The sequence below is a fragment of the Mus caroli genome, unplaced genomic scaffold (assembly GCF_978045245.1).
Source record: "Mus caroli unplaced genomic scaffold, Mus_caroli_1 scaffold_3, whole genome shotgun sequence".
Classification (NCBI taxonomy): Eukaryota; Metazoa; Chordata; class Mammalia; order Rodentia; family Muridae; genus Mus; species Mus caroli.
Genome location: NW_028227258.1, coordinates 133925994 through 133944294, shown reverse-complemented (window position 1 = coordinate 133944294; position 18301 = coordinate 133925994). Strand labels below are relative to the sequence as shown.

The 18301-nt window shown below is 42.7% G+C and overlaps 1 pseudogene; it reads left to right on the top strand.

Moving 5' to 3' along the window:
• The first annotated feature begins 1731 nt into the window (after positions 1-1731).
• On the top strand, positions 1732-2686 carry LOC110291073 (large ribosomal subunit protein uL18 pseudogene; annotated as a pseudogene).
• The last annotated feature ends 15615 nt before the right edge of the window (positions 2687-18301 follow it).

The window sequence follows — 18301 nt, the reverse complement described above, 5'->3', positions numbered from 1 at the left end:
TTAGCCAGTTATCATCATGGTGGGAAGCATGGTGGCACACAGACACACATGGTGCTGGAGAAGGAGCTGAGAGTTCTACATCTTGATTCACAAGCAGCAGAAATAAAATTAGAAATACTTCCTACTCTAACAAGGCCACACCTCCTAATAGTGTCCCTCTCTATGGGTCTATGATGGCCATCTTTATTCAAACTACCACACCAGCAATCAGATAATATTAAGAATAAAGTATGGGTGTTTTGTTAGATGCCACTAAAGCAGAATTTTCCAATAATTGAATTATGAGCTGAAGTAAAAGTTTTATTGCCACAAATCCTGGGTCCAGTGCAAGAGAAAATGTCCTATCAAATTCATTAAAAGATTTATTATTGTATTCTTTTAAAAAGGTAACTGGTATAATGCCCAAGAGAGAACAAAAACTAAAGAATGCCTAAAGTCCACTGACCTGAGCCTGGGAGCCAGATGGGTTGTCAGTAGCTGCTTGGCAGAAAAACACTTAATGCTGTAAATGTTCATCAGGAAAGTGCTTGCATTTCCAATCATGATGCTAATAATTCTGCAGAAGTTGGCTATAAATGGGACCATGTAAAACAGTCTCTCTGTGCTGGTTGGGTATCACGCTTCCTTCTAAGTGTGACAGTGACACTGTGGTTTTCCTGCCCCTCCCCACTTTGTTAAACGTCCACCACTGAAAAGATAATGGCCCAGCTTCCTACATGCCCCGGCATTAGCTGCTCTTCTCATTGCTGTGACAAAGAACCTGACAAAACAACTTAAGGAAGAAAGGGTTTGACAAGGCTCACAGTTTCAAAGTACAGAGTTACCTGGAGGAAGGCCTGGCCACAGTAGCATGAGGCAGCTGTCACATTAACCTGCAGTCAGGAAGCAGAGAGAGATAAATGCTGGTGCTGAGCGCTCTCTCTCTCTCTCTCTCTCTCTCTCTCTCTCTCTCTCTCTCTCTCTCTCTCTCTCTCTCCTTCCTTCCTTCCTTCCTTCCTCCACCCTGCTGTGATCAGTCTGGAAATGCCCTCACTAATATGACCTAGGAAGTGTGTCTCCTAGGTGAATCTAGTCAGGTTGACTGCGATCTATTCTGAATCTAGTCAGGTTGACTGCGATTAAGACCCATGGCTCTGGAGCCCCATTCTGCCATGAACATCTTATACTACTCTTTGACAGTTGCCACAATGGAAGAGGCAGCATCGGTGTATCACTGCTAACTGACCTACGTGTTTTACCCAGATCCTACTTTGCTCATTGCATCAAATTGGGCCAGCAAGCCATCAACATGGCCATCACTGATGCTGCAACCTATGACCCTTGGTTAAGACAGCGCTTGCTGTTTGCTGGGCTTCTCCACTATACCAGCTACTCCCTCCTCCCTTATCCAAACTCTGACTGGGAAGTACTCCACTCAGCACAGGCCTAATTCAAGTAGCTCTCCTTTTCTTGAGATACATAGTAAAATATGTATAGATAAATTGATGGGTTGGTAAGGATTGGTCTTCAGATAGTCAACCAAGAAAATAAAGCCTGAGAAGAGGTGAGGATGTAGCTATAACTAAGCGTGACACCTTGCCCATGGCTGTTGACAGTGGTGATGCCTACAGAGAAGCTAGATAAACTCTACTTTTGAGTGCTTTAAAATTTTCAAATAAGCTTTTTTCCCCCTAGCGCGGCCAACTCTGCAGGTCTGTGTGGAGCTGCGGTTGTGGGTCTCTGTTCCACAGGATGGGGTTCATGAAAGTTGTCAAGAATAAGGCCTACTTTAAAAGATACCAAGTGAGATTTCGAAGGCAGTGAGAGGGTAAAGCTGACTACTATGCTTGGAAACGATTGGTGATCCAGGACAAGAATAAGTACAACACACCCAAATATAGCATGATAGTTCGTGTAACTTACAGAGATATCATCTGCCAGATTGCATATCCTGTATAGAAGGGGATATGATCGTCTGTGCAGCATATGCACATGAACTTCCAAAATATGGTGTGCAAGTTGGCCTGACAAATTGTGCTGCAGCCTATTGCACTGGCCTGCTGCTGGCCCGCAGGCTTCTGAATAGGTTTGGCATGGACAAGATCTATGAAGGCCAAGTGGAGGTGAATGGAGGTGAATACAATGTGGGAAGCATTAATGGTCAGCCTAGTGCCTTCACTTGCTATCTGGATGCAGGTCTTGCCCAAACTACAACTGGCAATAAAGTTTTTGGGGCCCTGAAGGGAGCTGTGGATGGAGCCTTGTCTATCCCTCATAGTATCAAACGATTCCCTGGTTATCACTCTGAAAGCAAGGAGTTCAATTCAGAGGTACATCGGAAGCACATCATGGGTCAGAATGTGGCAGACTACATGCGCTACCTAATGAAGGAAGATGAAGATGCATATAAGAAACAGTTCTCTCAGTACATCAAGAACAATGTAACTCCAGACACGATAGAGGAGATGTATAAGAAAGCTCATACTGCTATCCAAGAGAATCCAGTCTATGAGAAGAAGCCCAAGAGAGAAGTGGAGAAGAAGAGGTGGAATCGTCCCAAAATGTCTCTTGCCCAGAAGAAAGACCGGGTTGCTCAAAAGAAGGCAAGCTTCCTCAGAGCTCAGGAAAGGGCTGCTGAAAGGTAAAGCAGTTTTCTATGAAGATGGTTTCATAAAGACAATAAACATATTGATCAAGCAAAAAGAAAAAAAAATTCAAATAAGAGTTGTTTTTTTGTTTTTGTTTTGCTTTGTTTTTTAAATTTTCAAACTAGTTTCTTCTCAAACTGCAGAGCTGGGTTTTTAAGCACAGTGATATTCATATTCCACAACATATTCATCCAGAAACAAGGTGACTGCTAAGTGTGACTGACAAGGGCACCTTGAATGAACTGGGCCATTTGTTTGGGAGATTTAACAAGGAAGATCCCTATGAAGTGTGCTCCTGACATTTTCCTGTCTCTAACCATCTATAGGCAAAGGATACTGTGGAGTCAATCCACCAATGCTCCGTGTTCTTAGTGCTGCTTAAATAAGCTGACTTCTAGTGGAGTCCAACTGCTGAGAAGCCGGGAGCTTTCAACTTCTTAGAAGGCTGAACTGCTTTGGATGAGCTATTATAGTCAAGGTGCCAGATCACAATGCCCAACCAAGGTAGTTTAGAAACAACATAAATTGATCTCTTATTAGTTCTAGAGAGTTCAAAGGCAAAGTACAGAAAGATTCAGTGTCCTTTGAGAGCTTGTTCCTTATAATGGCACCTTCTGGCTGAGTCCTCTTGTGGGAAGGAGAAGCATTCATTCTAGACAATCTTTCAGAAGGCCACTGACCCCATTCACAAAGCTCCGCCCACAGGACCCCATTGCCCTTCTCAAAGCCTCTTATGCAAACATCCTGGGAGGTAAGAATTCAACAAATGAACTTGAGGGTGGTACACAAGCACACACACCCATCCCATTGTTTGGCCCAATAGGAGTCTTTGGTGTGATTCTCTTAGAACTTCCAAGAGTTCCAGCATAGTGCAACAATGCTGCCTAGATGCTGTCTGGGACTGTAGAAGGCAGGTCAGTGCTGGCTTCCTGAGAACTCACCAATGATTTCAGTACAAATCCAGAACCTTTTTCCAAACAACTTTTATCTGCTAGTTTTCTTCCTGTTTTTGTTTCTTTGGTTGATTTTAGATTATTTGGGGTATGCAAAGTCTCATGTATCCCAAATCCAAACTTTTCGCTTGCCTGTGTGTATCTGTGATCATACGAGTGCATGTATATCTGCACATGTGTAGGGTATTATATGTTCAGATGCTTGTGAATGTGTGTGTGTGTGTGTGTGAACCCAGTGTTGCTCTCAGATTTCTTCCTCAATTATTACCTTAGACATCAAGGCAAGGTCTTTTGAACCCAGAGCTCACTAATTTGCTTTGGCTAGCTAGGCAGCTTGTTTAGAAGATACTGTCCCTGTCCCCTCCCCTGGGGTTACAGGTAGATGACCTGGCTTTTACAGGGGAGCTGGGAAACTGAATTCTGATCCTCATGCTTACATGGAAACTATTTTAACCACTGAGCGATACACCAGCCTTGAATTTTATAGTTTTTGAGAATGAATGAAAAGGATAAACCCAGAGTGGATTTACATTCTCTCATGTAGCACAGGTTTCAGGCCTCAAGTTTGCAATGTAGCTCAGAACGAAATTAAACTTGGGATCCTTCCTCTTCCCAAGTGCTGAGATTAGAGGTGTGCCACACTGTCTGGTTTATGTGGTACTTGATGTGGAGCCCAGGCCTTGTGAGTACCGTAGGCAAATACTCTATCCACCATTGAGCTCTATCTCCAGCCCAACCACTGATTTTGATTAGAATTTTTAACATAAGTTTAGCCAGGGAACAACTGCTTTATTATTGGAACCAAGTAGTTGTACAAAGTTGCAACTTTAAGATGTCAGCATTAGAGAACTCAAGAGTTGTTCAACATTTACTGACTTCAAAGTGACTAGCTTGACTTGCCTTTACTGGCTTCCTCACTAAACGTCATAATTACTAATTCACTTTTTAATGAATGCCACTTTTATTGAGGTGCTTATTAAAGCACTTAATATTGCAAGCGTTAAGCTAGACAATCCAGCAATAGAGCTAAACTCAAGAAATGTCTTTGGTGTCAAGAGTTCCACGGAGGAAAAGGAAACCAAGGACTACAATATAATCATTTCAGTGTCTTGGAAAAGAGTTCGCCTATGCCAGGTTAAAATCTGTGCACATGCCCACTGGCGAGACTTTGATGAATCTTGAGACTTTTGTCTTCTGTCCTCTTTAGCTAGTTGATCCGCATAATCCCTCTTTGTTCCCTGGCTTCTTTGGCTTAAAGTTACCACTCTGCCAAACTTCCTGGGCTCCATCTTTGGCAGTGCCTCCCACACTGCAGCCACAGTGGCAAACAGACTCACTTAGTTTGGTACTTTATGGAGGCCCACACATTAAGGGAAATAATGGCCAGTTGTGTATCACCATTTCTTTAAGATAAAAAGCACAACACGAATCAAGACAACTTTCAATGTCTGGGCTACAACGTGGTATTGTCAAAGGAGCAGTAGATGGGAAATCTGGTAGAGAACAATTGTGATAAATACAGTCTTGCTTTACAAGTTCTGCCCCTCCCCCAAAGCCTTCAGGCCTCAAAGCTCTTCCCTGTGTGAACTCCAGGGCACTGAGCCCCATCCCACAGAGTCCCTAGACCTTGATTTCCTTATCTGTGACACCCAGGGGCTGTACTTGGCTATATTCAAGGTCCCTTCAAGCTTTAAAAGTCTAACGGAAAGCTTTATCTACTATATGACTTAATGTCAGGATCCAGCTGGGCTCCCTTCCCCTCACCCAGTTCTGGATACCTTGCAGAATTGTGTCATTACAAATATGTGGCTATGGAATGAAAAGTGAACATTATTTCCTGTATATGATGAGGTAGGAAAAACTTGAGTGTAAAATCAAACAGGACCTGGTTCTACAGACAGGTTATTGGGTGGGGATGGGGGTTGAGATGGCAGGAAATACGGCCCTGTGAGCTTTTGACACGGTCTGGAGAGGCCTAGTGGTGAGAATTAATGTCCTTTCATCATTTGTAAGAGTATTCTTGGTCATTGGCCAGCCATGGGCAGAGTATTGCGTGCTAGGTCCTAGGAAAGCTGAGAGAGAAGCAGGCTAAAATCTTCATCACTTGGCCAGCTTGCAAGAGAACTTAAAACTTAGTATTTAAGGAGATTAAACAAGTGCTATGAAATCATAAACAATCATATTTCTGTAATAAATATTGAGGGATTCCAGCTGCATATTAAAATTTCTATGCATCTTGGTTGTTAGGAAATTCTCAAGGAATGAAAACAGAAAATGCCATTTTGAAAGTGCTTGCCAAATTCCTAGTAAATATAGTGTTCTGTATTTAGAGAAAGTGTAATACTGGTATTTTAGATAAAGTGCTGTGTTTGTCTTTGGGTTTCATAGTGTCAGATCATTAAGAAAATTCCTCCAAACTCATTTAATAATAAAAAAAGATGTATTCACAAGGCACTATCATTCTCAGCAGCAACATTTTAAAATAACACCTGCCCATCTATCATCTATTATCCATATTCTATATTATCCATCTATGATCTAATGTATATCTATCTTTTGTCTAACTATAATCTGCTATTTTTATATACCATCTATCTTAAATGTATCTATCATTTATCAGCAAATGTTTGGGAAACAAGAAATGAAAGAAACAAAACAATCATATTATTTCTGTATTTTAAGATTTAGTCTCAAGTGAACCCACCTTTAGGGATAATATGTTTGTGTCTGGGATCAGATTATCTAGCATATAGTACATCAAACTTTAGGCTCTTAACAAAGACAGAAAGAAGAAATCACAAGAGGTCAAAGCAATTGGAAACTAATGCACAATCTCCTAGAGCCTTTGTGCAGGGCCAACATAGTAGTCATGCCAGAGAAGGATAGAAGGGAGAACAGGAGAAGTGCTAGGGTAGTGAGAGCTGGGGCCTCTCCCTCTTAAAAGGAGTGATGCTAAAGGTGAAGATACGTTTCTCACGGGACCTCTGGCAACAAATTTAAGTGCATCAGCAAAAGCCAATCTATCGAACAAAGACCATCCGAGAATTGTGCATTTTAGATTTATATAGCTTAGACTCACATGTGGAAATATTGCAACATGGTCTGAAAGTATGTGTATACATGATTGATGCTTTTTGGAAAGGGGTTGTTTGTCAGACTTTATGGCTTGGTCAAATTTCTCAGTCTGGTATGGGACAGGTAAACACCATGTGTGTTTTTAGTTTGTGAGGATTGTTTTGCTGTGCATGCTTGTGTGTGTGTGGGGTGGGGGGGAGTCAGTTTTAGGTGTCTTCCTTGATTGTATTTCACCTTAGGATTTTTTTTTTTTAAAGATTTATTTATTTATATGTAAGTACACTGTAGCTGTCTTCAGACACTCCAGAAGAGGGCGCCAGATCTCATTGCGGATGGTTGTGAGCCACCATGTGGTTGCTGGGATTTGAACTCTGGACCTTCGGAAGAGCAGTCGGGTGCTCTTACCCACTGAGCCATCTCACCAGCCCTCACCTTAGGATTTAAGACAGGTTCTTTTATTGAATCAGGAGCTCATTGGCTCTAGGCTTGCTGACTGGTGTGCTCCTAGGAGCATCCTGGCTCCAGCTGCCCAGCGCTCCTGCTTCTGTTTTTCTCCGTGGATGCCGTGGATGCGGTGGATGCGGGGGGTTGAACCCTGGCTCTCATACTTTACCTGCTGAGCTGTCTCCCCAGCCCTCTGTTTTGTTTTCCACACATACAATAGTTGTCTTTTAAGAAGGAAGTTTATCATTTGCACCTTCACTGGGTGTGGATTTTTGTATTAATCACCATGAACTGCAAATAGAGCTTCTCTGATGAGGATCGAGAGACTTGTCAATGTATCGGTGCAACAATAAGTCACTGGGAGTTGGTTTAATCCTATTCCATTTAGCAAAATTATAGCAGATGCTTCTCTAAAACCTATGACCTGAGTAGCTGCAGGTTCTAGACCTGATAGCAGTGCCAGGTATGGATTTCATCTTGTGGAACAGGTGAGCTCTGGGGAGGAGTTCCTTATTGTCATGATATTTATTCCACTATTGCACCAGTGAGTATGTCTTGCCAGGTTAGGCATTGCTGTGGTACAGAGGGCTCACAGCTTCCTAAAACTGATGGGTAGTTTCCTCATTGGGTAGCATCTATGGGCTCAGAACCAGTCATGGCACAGAGCACACAGGACTGAGAAATCCTTAACCCTAAATGGGGCATCTATGTTACACTATCTTCTTCAAAGGGTAAGAGGGTTCGGCAAGAGTGAAAAAGGCAAAGCTGGTAAGTGACTATACAGAGACTGTTTGCTGGACACAGCAGAGGAGCAGCATGCATGAAGTCTAAGTGTCCATAACAACCTGTACCAGACACATGCAAACTCAGGACTGAGAAAATCCCAGCATGGAGAGGGGACTTGGGAACAAATTTTACCCCTGGCTGAGGTTCTATTGGTCTTTGATAACTCTTGGGAGAAGGACAGTCAGGTTGTTTGTTTGTTTGTTTGTTTGTTTGTTTTTTAAAGAGTGTCACTCCTGGTAGATCACACACACTTCAGTGGAAAGCCACACATCCAAGAATATATAAGAAGCATTAATCAGACATGATATGTATTTTTAATGCACAAAATTGGATAGATAAGGAAGGGGGTCTGGGGAAGTGGAGGAAGTGGGCTGAATTTGATGGAAACACATATGTACAAAATTCTCAAATTGCTAATAAACATGAGGGGAGATAATAAAATAAAGTAAGAAGAAAATTTAAATATGGACCCTTCGTTTAATATACTTGTCCAAGCTTTGGTCGCAAGCAATCCCTAAGTCTGGCTGCTGAGTGGAAAAGAAAGGCTTCTGAGACACAAAGCGGGAGGGCAGCTTGAAGACCTTGGGAGGTTCTGTTTGTCTGCAGTATGCCAACACTGACTTCTGTCTGGCATGCTTTGTCAGTGTGTCACCAGAAGGCCAGGTCTATGCATCCTCTTGAACCTGTGTGGATTCGTGGTGGGACTGGAGTCACATGACTTCTAAGACTCAGTGGTAAGAGAGAATATAATCTCTCTACTTCTCATCTCATGCCTTTGCACGAAGCTGCTGTGTCATGGAAATGCCCCAACAATTCCCAGGAAAAGACCCATTGGCAGAGGAAATGAACTTCCCAGCCACCAGCCCTGACTGAGGGACCTGGGATTCCTACTATCAAACTTGGAAGGCAAGTGAATGAGCTACTTCGTAACTAGGCCTTGAGTCCTGGTCTTCTGTTAGATTAATGATCTTTCCCTCCAATTTCTGCTCAGGCTATAGGTTTATGGGCAGTAATGGTTGATTTTCATTGTCAGCTTGACTGGATTTCTGATCATGTAGGAGACACATTCCTTAGAAGAGCATTTGAGAACTGCTTAAGTGAGGATGTAAGACCCACCCTAAATATAGTTTAGTGCTAAAAAGAAAATGGTCAAAGCAAGCTAAGTGCCAACATTCACCTCTCTCCAAGTCATATTCTGGGCACAGACTGATCAACCCCTCAGCACTGTGTTGCCACCATGCATTTCCTGCTGTGATGATCTGCACCGTCAAACTGTAAGCCAAAACTCACCCTTTTATTTGGAATGTTGTCATAACAACAAGTAACCAGTACATGCTTCAGTGGAATAATTGCTATTGTCTGGACTCTCTGCTTTGTTAGAGGTGGTTTGCTATATAATAATACATAGCTAGGACTGAGAGCCATGCCCAGACAGGAGCAGGAAACAAGACTTCCCATTCTGAGTGGGTGGGGCCTCTTCCCTAGGAGGGATGCAATCAATAAATTCGGGAGGCACTGGAATAAATAAGCTCTAGGCACTTCCGTTTGTTTCATTTCTGCAGAGTTCAGTGATGGCATGTCCTCTGTCCAGCATTAGATCCCTCCTCAGCCTTTGGCTACCAATGATCAGAAACCTTGAGAAACAACCCCAATTTACCTGCAGCCAAAGGAAAAGAGGCAATTGCTATAAAGGATATGTGGATAAAGAAAGCTTATTGGTCTTTATGATCTCAGCTGTAACCGACCACTTCAAGTGTAGCAGCTTTAAGCAACACAGACAGTATTTCTTCAGTACATACGTTAGTTGTTCTTCTCATTTCTGCGACAAAGTATTTCACAGGAGCAGCATTAAGAAGGAAGGGATTTATTTGGGCTCACAGTTTGAGGGCTCAATAAACTTGATAGAGAAGGAGGCAACCTGACAGACTGGCCACATCACATCAGCTGGCAGGAAATGGAGAGAGATTAGTGCTGGTGCACTACCTGCCTTCTCCTGCCTTCCCTTTCAATCTGGGGTAGAGGTCATTTGCTCAAAATGGGTTTCACTGTGAGCAGGGCTACATTTGTTTCTGGGGGGTTCTTTGGGGACTAGTTCCTCTGTTCTTCTCCTATTGAGGCCTTTCAAGCTCCTGGGCATGTGGCCCTGTTTCTTCACCTTGAAAGCCAGTCAGTTTGCATCTCCTCGGTTCTGTAAGTAGTTCATCCTCTTGGAGAAATACCTCTTGTTTTCAGTCTTGAGAGAGGCCGGGATTGCTTTGGGTCCATTGCGGTAAACTAGGAACATTTCCACACCTCAGCTTTGGGGACATGTCCACACCTGTGAAGGCCTCTGGCTCTTAGGTTAGTTACAGGCGGCAGGGACAGAGTGAGGACAGTTGTCCTACCTGTCACTTTAGCAAAAATAGAATGTGTGCTCTGGGGGCTTAACTACCTAAAAATATGATAGCATTTACAACACACTCTGCCTTATGTTTTTCCTTTATTCTTTTATGGAACTTATCAGGGTGGCTTGGCCTGTTTTTTCCCCACTAAAATAGATTAGCCATAAACATTCAATTTATATTCATTTATATGATGTTGTGCACCGTCAGCATATATTTCTGTGTTTAGAGCTGATGCTATTTATAATCTCAGGACAAGGGAAAAGTCTTAGTGTGCTGTTTTCTCTCTTCTTTCTCTTATTACCATACTATCATTGTCCGTAGTCATTAGTACCTTTTAATGCTAAATCAGTAATGATGAGGATTTAAAGATTTGGCTGACAAAATGGCTCAGTGGGTAAAGGTCCTTACTACCAAGCCCAATGACTGTGAGTTTAGTACCTGGGTTCCACATAGTAGAATGTGAGAACCAAATACTGCAAACTGACTTCTGACCTCTGCGCACACAGTGACATGGACATGATGTGCCACACATGTGTACACACACACACACACACACACACACACACACACTTAACACATGTATCTGAGATTTCAAACATTTCTATTTTTATTTTTCTCTAGCAAAAAGGATTTGGCTGTAAACAACAAAACCAACTAATATGTTTTACGAATGGGAACAGCATAATCCTTGAAAAGCAATTCAGACAGGTTGATCTAGATGGCTGAACTGAGTGACTGTCCGATGTCATGGAAAGGCCCAGGGCTTTGCATCTTTGTTTATTTGTTTGTTTGATTGTTTTCTCAAGCTCTGTCCTGGCAGAAAAAATAATTCTGTAGATCCACCAATTATATCTTCATACAACCCTGTCTGATGGTAACATATTAGTTCTCCTTTGGTGCCGGCAAATCAAGTCTCTCAAAACAACAACACATTTTTATCTCTTGTGTGTTTTCGGTGTATCTGGGACTTGAGAGTGGGTCGGCTAGATGGCCATAGCTCATGGTCTTTCCTGAGACTTGCTATGAAAATGACATGGAAGTGTCAACACCTTAGGCCTTGGCTCCAGCTGGAGGAGCTGGTTTAAAGTGATTCACTCACATGGCTACCTACCCAGGGTGAATGGGTGTCAGCAGGGCACGATGGTCAGCTTCCTCTGGAGCAGTGCTGCCTTCTAGGGTGAGTTCTGTTCATCAGGGGACAGATTCATGTTCTCACAATTGGGGAGGTGCCATTAATGTTTACTGGGTAAGATGAATGATTGTAGTGACTTTCCTGCCCTGTCTAGGAAAGCCTCCTCCCATAACAGAGAATACCAGGCCCCACAAGTCAGCAGTGCTAAAGCTGAAAAACCGTGTCATAGAATAAGTGATTTGACAACAAAGCTGGGTATGTCTTTTACTTCATAGTTTTGGAAGGAGGGCTTCGGTGGTCTGTGTTGGAAGGATTCCTGGAAGGGTGTGAATACAAGGAGCTTGACACACTGGGAGCCATCTTGGGCTGTACACCTCCACAACGAGCTTCTCTTGAATGTCAATCATCCTCTCTCATTTTAATTTTCTCTTTTAAAAAGATTCACTTATTTTTATCTCATGCATATAGATGTTTTGCCTGCATCCATGCATATACGCACATCACAAGCATTCCTGGTGTTCCCAAAAGTCAGAAAAGGAAATAGGATCCCCTGGAACTGTAGTTACAGACTGTTGCTTGCTGCCATGTAGATGCTGGGAATCCAACCTCATTCCTCTGGCAGAGCAGTCAGTGCTTTTAAACTTAAGAGGAGGAGCTTTGGTTCCTCGCTTTAATTTTCAAAGAGCAAAACCGTCCCCATCAGTCCCCACAGACATCACTCCCCATTAGTCAGGGTTGTAGGATAAACCTGTACTTAGATCAACTATCAAATGAGAGAACAGACTTTCCAGGATGGGTTTACACCGCTCTCGCTTTGGATTAGGGGAGAGCCTATGGATGTAAACACATTGAGAGTAAATTCTCACAATCAGTTTAACAATAGTGAAGGAGGACGAGTGGTTTTGAGTGGGCCACAGTGGTGCCTGGACTGGGGTAGCTCAGCGGTAGGGCACTCATCAACAATGCTCAGGGCTCCAGGTTCCTTTATGACATTGTCTTAGTTTCCTTCTGCTGCCGTGATAAAATATCCTGGAACCAAGCAACTCACAGGAGAAGTGGCTTATTTTAACACATAGTTCCAGATCACAGTCCCTTAGCATAAAGAAGTCACAAAAAGGGATCTATCATGACTGCCCTCTGAAAGATCCAACAAGCAGCTGAAAGAGTCGGGTGTAGTAGATATTTGCACCTAACCAATGGACAGAAGCAGCTGGACCCTGTAGTTGAGTTAGGGAATGCTGAAAGAAGCTGAGGAGAAGGGCGATTCTGTAGGAGGACCAGCAGTCTCAATTAATCTGGACCCCCAAGATCTCTCAAACACTGGACAACCAAACAGCATACAGCAGCTGATATAAGCCCCCCAACACACATACAGTGGAAGACTTCCGGGTCATGTGTTCAGAGATGCACCTACCCCTCAAGAGATTGGAGGCCCCAGGAAGTTTAGAGGTTAGGTGGGGTGGGAGATGGGGGCATTCACGTGTGATGGGGTGGGTTGGGGAGGAAGTGTGGCATGTGTAGCAGTTGGAGGGTGGATGGGGGGTCAGGGAATGGAATATGGAGTGTAAAAAAAATCAAAAGAAGTCACAGAGTAGGAGCTTGAGGCATCTGACCGTATTTATTTCATTCATAGTCAAGAATGGATAGAAAAGAACGTAGCCATGTTGAGGTGTATTTGGTCTCCTCTCTACACCTACACAATTCAGAATTCCATGATTTTGCTTATAGTGAGTTGGATCTTTCTACATCTATTAAGGGAAAAATTAAAAAAAAAATTCTCACAGATGTGATTGCAGGTCAAACCAATCCATTGCAATACCTATATCCATCACTGAGTCATGTCATTCTCTCTCTCTCTCTCTCTCTCTCTCTCTCTCTCTCTCTCTCTCTCTCTCTCTCTCTCGCTTTCATCCACACATGTTGCTTTTGCTTATCTCCCTGTTTCTTTTGTATCATGTATCTTTTTAAACATTTTTTTCTGCTTTGGTGTGACACATTTTCTAATAATAATCATCTCAGAAATGACATTTCCCTAGTTAGTTTCAGCTACAAACTTGACACAGCCAAGAGTTAATCTGAGTGAGTTTCAACTGAGGGATAGCCTGGGCCATGTTGTCCTATAGGCCTATCTGGAGGGCACTTTTTAAGATTTGATTGTTGATTGGTTGGTGTTGAGAGGGCCCAGGCCACTGCACCATTCCTAGGGAGATAGGTCTGGGTTGTACAAAACAGTTAGTGAGCAAGTCAGAAGAGCAAGCCAGTTAGCAGCATTCCTTCATAACCTCTGTTTGATTTCCATTAGTGATGGAAGTATAAAATGAAATAAATCCTTTTCTCCACAAGCTGTCTTTGGTCATGGTGGTTACCACAGCAATGGAAAAGCAAGCTGGAAGAGTCAACTCTCTGAATCCATATCCATCTGAGGATGTCTACCACTGGCTTGTGCTCCCTATCAAATGCTAGTACATTGGGTAGAACACTCCAGTTTAAAACATCTCCTTTATGACCCTTAGGACCCTGCTACCTCTGTGCTCATGAGAAGTAGACAGCCTAGGTGGTAGATCCTTTGTAGGCCTCATGGTCTGAAATTCAATAATGATGTGTGGGAGTGTGATATTTTGTTCTTTTGTTCTCATGCTTTTTTGTTAAGCACCATATGAGAACTTAGAAACAAAAGACACAGACATAGCCAAACAGTGGATGGGGCTTGAGAATGCTTATGGAAGAATAGGAGGAAGGATGGTGGGCCCAGAAAAAGATAGGAACTCCACGGGAAGACCAACAGAGTCAGCTAACCCAGATCCTTGGGCATCTCAGAGTCTGAATCACCAAACAAAGGACATACATGGGCTGGACTTAGGCCTCCCCACATATATGTAGCAGATGTGTAGCTTGACCTTCATGGGGTTCCCAAACAACTGGAGCAGGGGCTCTCCCAAAAGATGTTGCCTGCATGTAGGATATGTTCTTCTAGTTGGGCTGCTTGTCTGACCTCAATTGGAGAGGAAGCTCCTAGCCTTTCAGAGACTTGATGTACTAGGATGGAGGGAATACCCACCTGCTCAGAGGAGAAGTGGATGGGGAATGGAGGCAGGATTATGGGAAGGAGTGATCAGAAGGGGGCCCCTGAGTGGGATGTAAAGTGAATAAGTAAGAAAAAAAAATAAAATAATAGACTCTGGGACAACTTATAGCATTTTATTTTACTCTTCCACATATTGTACAGATTTTCTATTAGAAGCATGTTGGAACTTTTAGATATATCTTCATGTTGCTTAACTTTTTCTGCTGTTCCAACAAAACAACAATAACAACCAATAAATGAACAAACAGCCTGGGCTTACTACTCTGTGGTAGGATTTGCCCATCCTTCCCGTCCATCAGTGACAGTGTAACACAGTGAAGAAGACCCTGAGTTCAAATCCCGACTCATCCACTTATGATGACTGTGTTGCTCCAGGCAAAGCTAACGTTTACTGTTCTTCTCTTGTAAGACAAATATCTTAACACTATTGACTATTTTGTTAGGTAATAAATATTAAATATATAAATACATGGGTGTTCTCTTAGTCCATTTTGGCTACTAAAATAAAATGCCTCAGGTAATTTTATACACAGCAGAAATGTATTGCTTATGTTTAGAAGCTGGAGAGTCCTAAGTCAAGGCACTAACGCTTGAATCCCTTAACACAGATCCTCCAAGTGATGCCCCTTGTGTCCTTCCAGGGCACAGGGGCGCTGCTGTCACTCACAAGGGCACTGCTTCTTCATGTTGTCACTGTTGAACTCGGTCTTCAAAGTCTAATGTTAGGGGATCCAGAAATATTCAGACCACAGCAAATGCTTAGAAGAATGTGTATGATTTATTATATTGATAATAAAACGGTTATCTTAATAACACAATTATATTTACAATCGTTTTTTCAATCTACTATGCTTTTATTCCAATATATTCTCTTAAACATATTTATAAGTTTGTGTGTGCACGTGGATGTGTGGATGTGCATGTATGTGTGTGTGTATGTGCACATGTGTGCATTCAAAAGCCAGAGGTCAACATTGGAGCATTTCTCGATTACTCTTCACCTTATTTTTTGAGACAGGGTCTCTCCCTTATCCTGGCATTTGCTGAGTTAGCTAGACTACATGACCAGTCAGTCCCAGGAAGCCTCCTGCCTCCACTTCCCTAGTATTGGGATTACAGGTATATTGTTGCAGGAGATCTTTTTCATGTGTGTCCTGGGATTCAAATTCATGTTCTCAAGTTTATGCAGCAAGCACTTTACCAACTTGTCCATGTTCCTACACTCATAAAACGTGACTAACTAGTCCTCTATCTAGTTTTGAAAAAAAAAGTTATGTTTTCTGCATGCAAGTCCTAGATTATACCTCTAAGGATTTAAGTGTGCACATTATAAGCCTGTCTTGCTGTATTATTATCTTGGGTCTTGATTCAGTTTGCTAACTGATGCCAGGGTATTTCTTCTCCAGTAATAGCCCCCTTGACCATTGGAGGAGTGCGCTTGTCCGTGTGGGCCAACGCTGTGTTCAGAGCTCTCCTCTGTTCATCAGTGGTGCCATTCTGATTGAAGGTTTGCTTTACTGAGTGTAATGGGAGAACAGAGCAGCACTCGGGAGACACACACAGTTTGGGAGTGAGTTCCTATTTCTTCCCGTCATTGGGAATCAGCACCCAGGTACTAGCTTGCCTCATTGACCCTAGCATACATGTTCAGAGCTGGTGCCAGTGGAGGGGAGTGTGTGCTGCTGAGTCTCCTTATTCTGCATGTACTTTTTCATATCAGCTATCACTATATATCTAAAATAATCTTGTCGCTGACTGTTTACAAGCTTGTTTGTCTCTGTGAGGTGAGAGTTTTGTGTGACTCAGGCTCCTCAGGGCCTAGTACTGCTTTTACATAGAATGATCTACGTCGAATGAATCAATGAATCAATACAGTCCCTTGGTTACTCACCACAATAAACATGTCTGCTCATGCAGCTTCGGCCTGCCCAAATCTCACCCATACAGTTCCTTTGTTGTCATATTAAATGTCACATCCACTCTTACTGATTTAGACCATCTAGACAGTGCTCTGGATAAGTGGCCAGCTGATATTGCTTCTTTTAAGACTTTAATGTATGTTTAAAAATAATTTTTTTTTCTGAGGTAGACATGATGGCTCAGTACTTGGGAACTTCAAAGTCATTCCTGAGCTATGTACCAAGTCAGGGGAAATCCTGGGCTACATTTGAACCCCTACACGTGTTACTTCTGATTTCCACATTGTGATTTGACTTGGCACATAGATTTGTTATTAAACAACACAGAACATAACAAGGAGAAGACACCTCTGGTTTCTCTCTTTTCTAAGTACTTTTAAAACACAAGAATGTTTCAAATATGTAAATGCACCAAGGACAATGTTATCAATACCTATAACTAGCAGTTCATATTTAACTATTCCAACCCTGTAACGATATTTGCTTCAGCTTTTAAAAACCCTAAGTTCTCACTGGGCTTCCTTGCCTTCCCTGTATCCTCTTCTTCATCCTCCCTGGTCAGTTGCTGTGCACTTCCTGCCTGTGCCAGGCTTTCTGTTGTTGTTGCATGCTTAGAGCAGAGTCAGCCAGCCGGCAGGTGTGTTTTCTTGGCTTTGAAGATATGCCTGGATGGTCTCTGCTCCCCCAGTCCTTCAGATCATGACAGGAGTAAAACCTCATCTTGGTCACACCCTGACTGCCTATGCTACTTGCTATTTGCCCTTCTTCCTGTCAGTTAACATCATGTATCTAAAATAATTTTAGTTGCTGACCTCTTGCCCCACACTTCCTGTCTGCCCTTGTGAAGGCTGGGGTTCCTTGTTACCTGGGCTGTTCCACAACGAAGCAATAACCAACCAAAATGGTAGACTTTACTTTCATTATAGTGATTTTATATTGAATGTTTTCCTTTCTCTAGGAGGAGGTATACCTAGTGCTGTGGGGTACTCACCAGAGAAGACTTCTCAGACCAGATGTGGGTTTAAGCTAAAAGGAAGTCTTTATTAGCCAGCCAGCAACTATGCTAGGATCCCAGTGTAGCCCAGAGCCTTTCTCAGGGTGAGATTTTAAGCACAAAAACCATGCTCTGGGTTGACATACTTCAGTTAACAAGAACAGCTAGCCAGAAGCAGAGCCACAGAAGCCAAAAAGCAAGGCTAGTACATTTAGAGACTTTCTCAGAATTATGGTTTTTGATGGATTAGGCCTAGGCTTTAGTTTTAGAAGATGATGTTGTCTCCATGCTGTTTTACAGCTGAGTGGTCCTTCCATCATGGAGTCAGTGGTGCTAAGTCCTTGGTGCCTACTAAGGACTGGGGCCCTAGTATGTCTAGACCTCTTTTTATAGTAGTGACTTATGTTTTCTTTTAAATTAAACACAAAGCAAAAACTGGTGATAGGAGTGCAGGATGGAAAGAAATCAGCCGTCTGCTGGAACAGCTGAAATCTGAAATGCACTTGGCCTAAAGAAGAGAGTTTGATGTTCCTGAATAGGACATGCAGAACTCTGCCTGATCTGCCCTTTGCCCTCTCCTGGTCCTAAGATTTCCCACCCTTGCCTGCCACTGCTTTCTACCCACTCCTCCCTCCCTCCCCAGGGTGCACTGTGTTGAACCCTCTTTGAAGCTGTATCCATCCTTTCTGTCTGAGGTGGGGCTTCCTCAGCAGCAGTGGACTAGTCTGAACCTATTGTAAACCCCAAAGTAGAGTCTTGTGTTATTAGGTTTAGGGGAAAAGATTTTTTTGTGGTTTCTCCTAAGTCTGTACTACTTTTCTGTGAGCATGTTTATCTCCTATTTTCAAGTCTGAAGCTTTAAAAGGAGCCCTGCTTATGAATTTCAATACCCTAATCTGAAA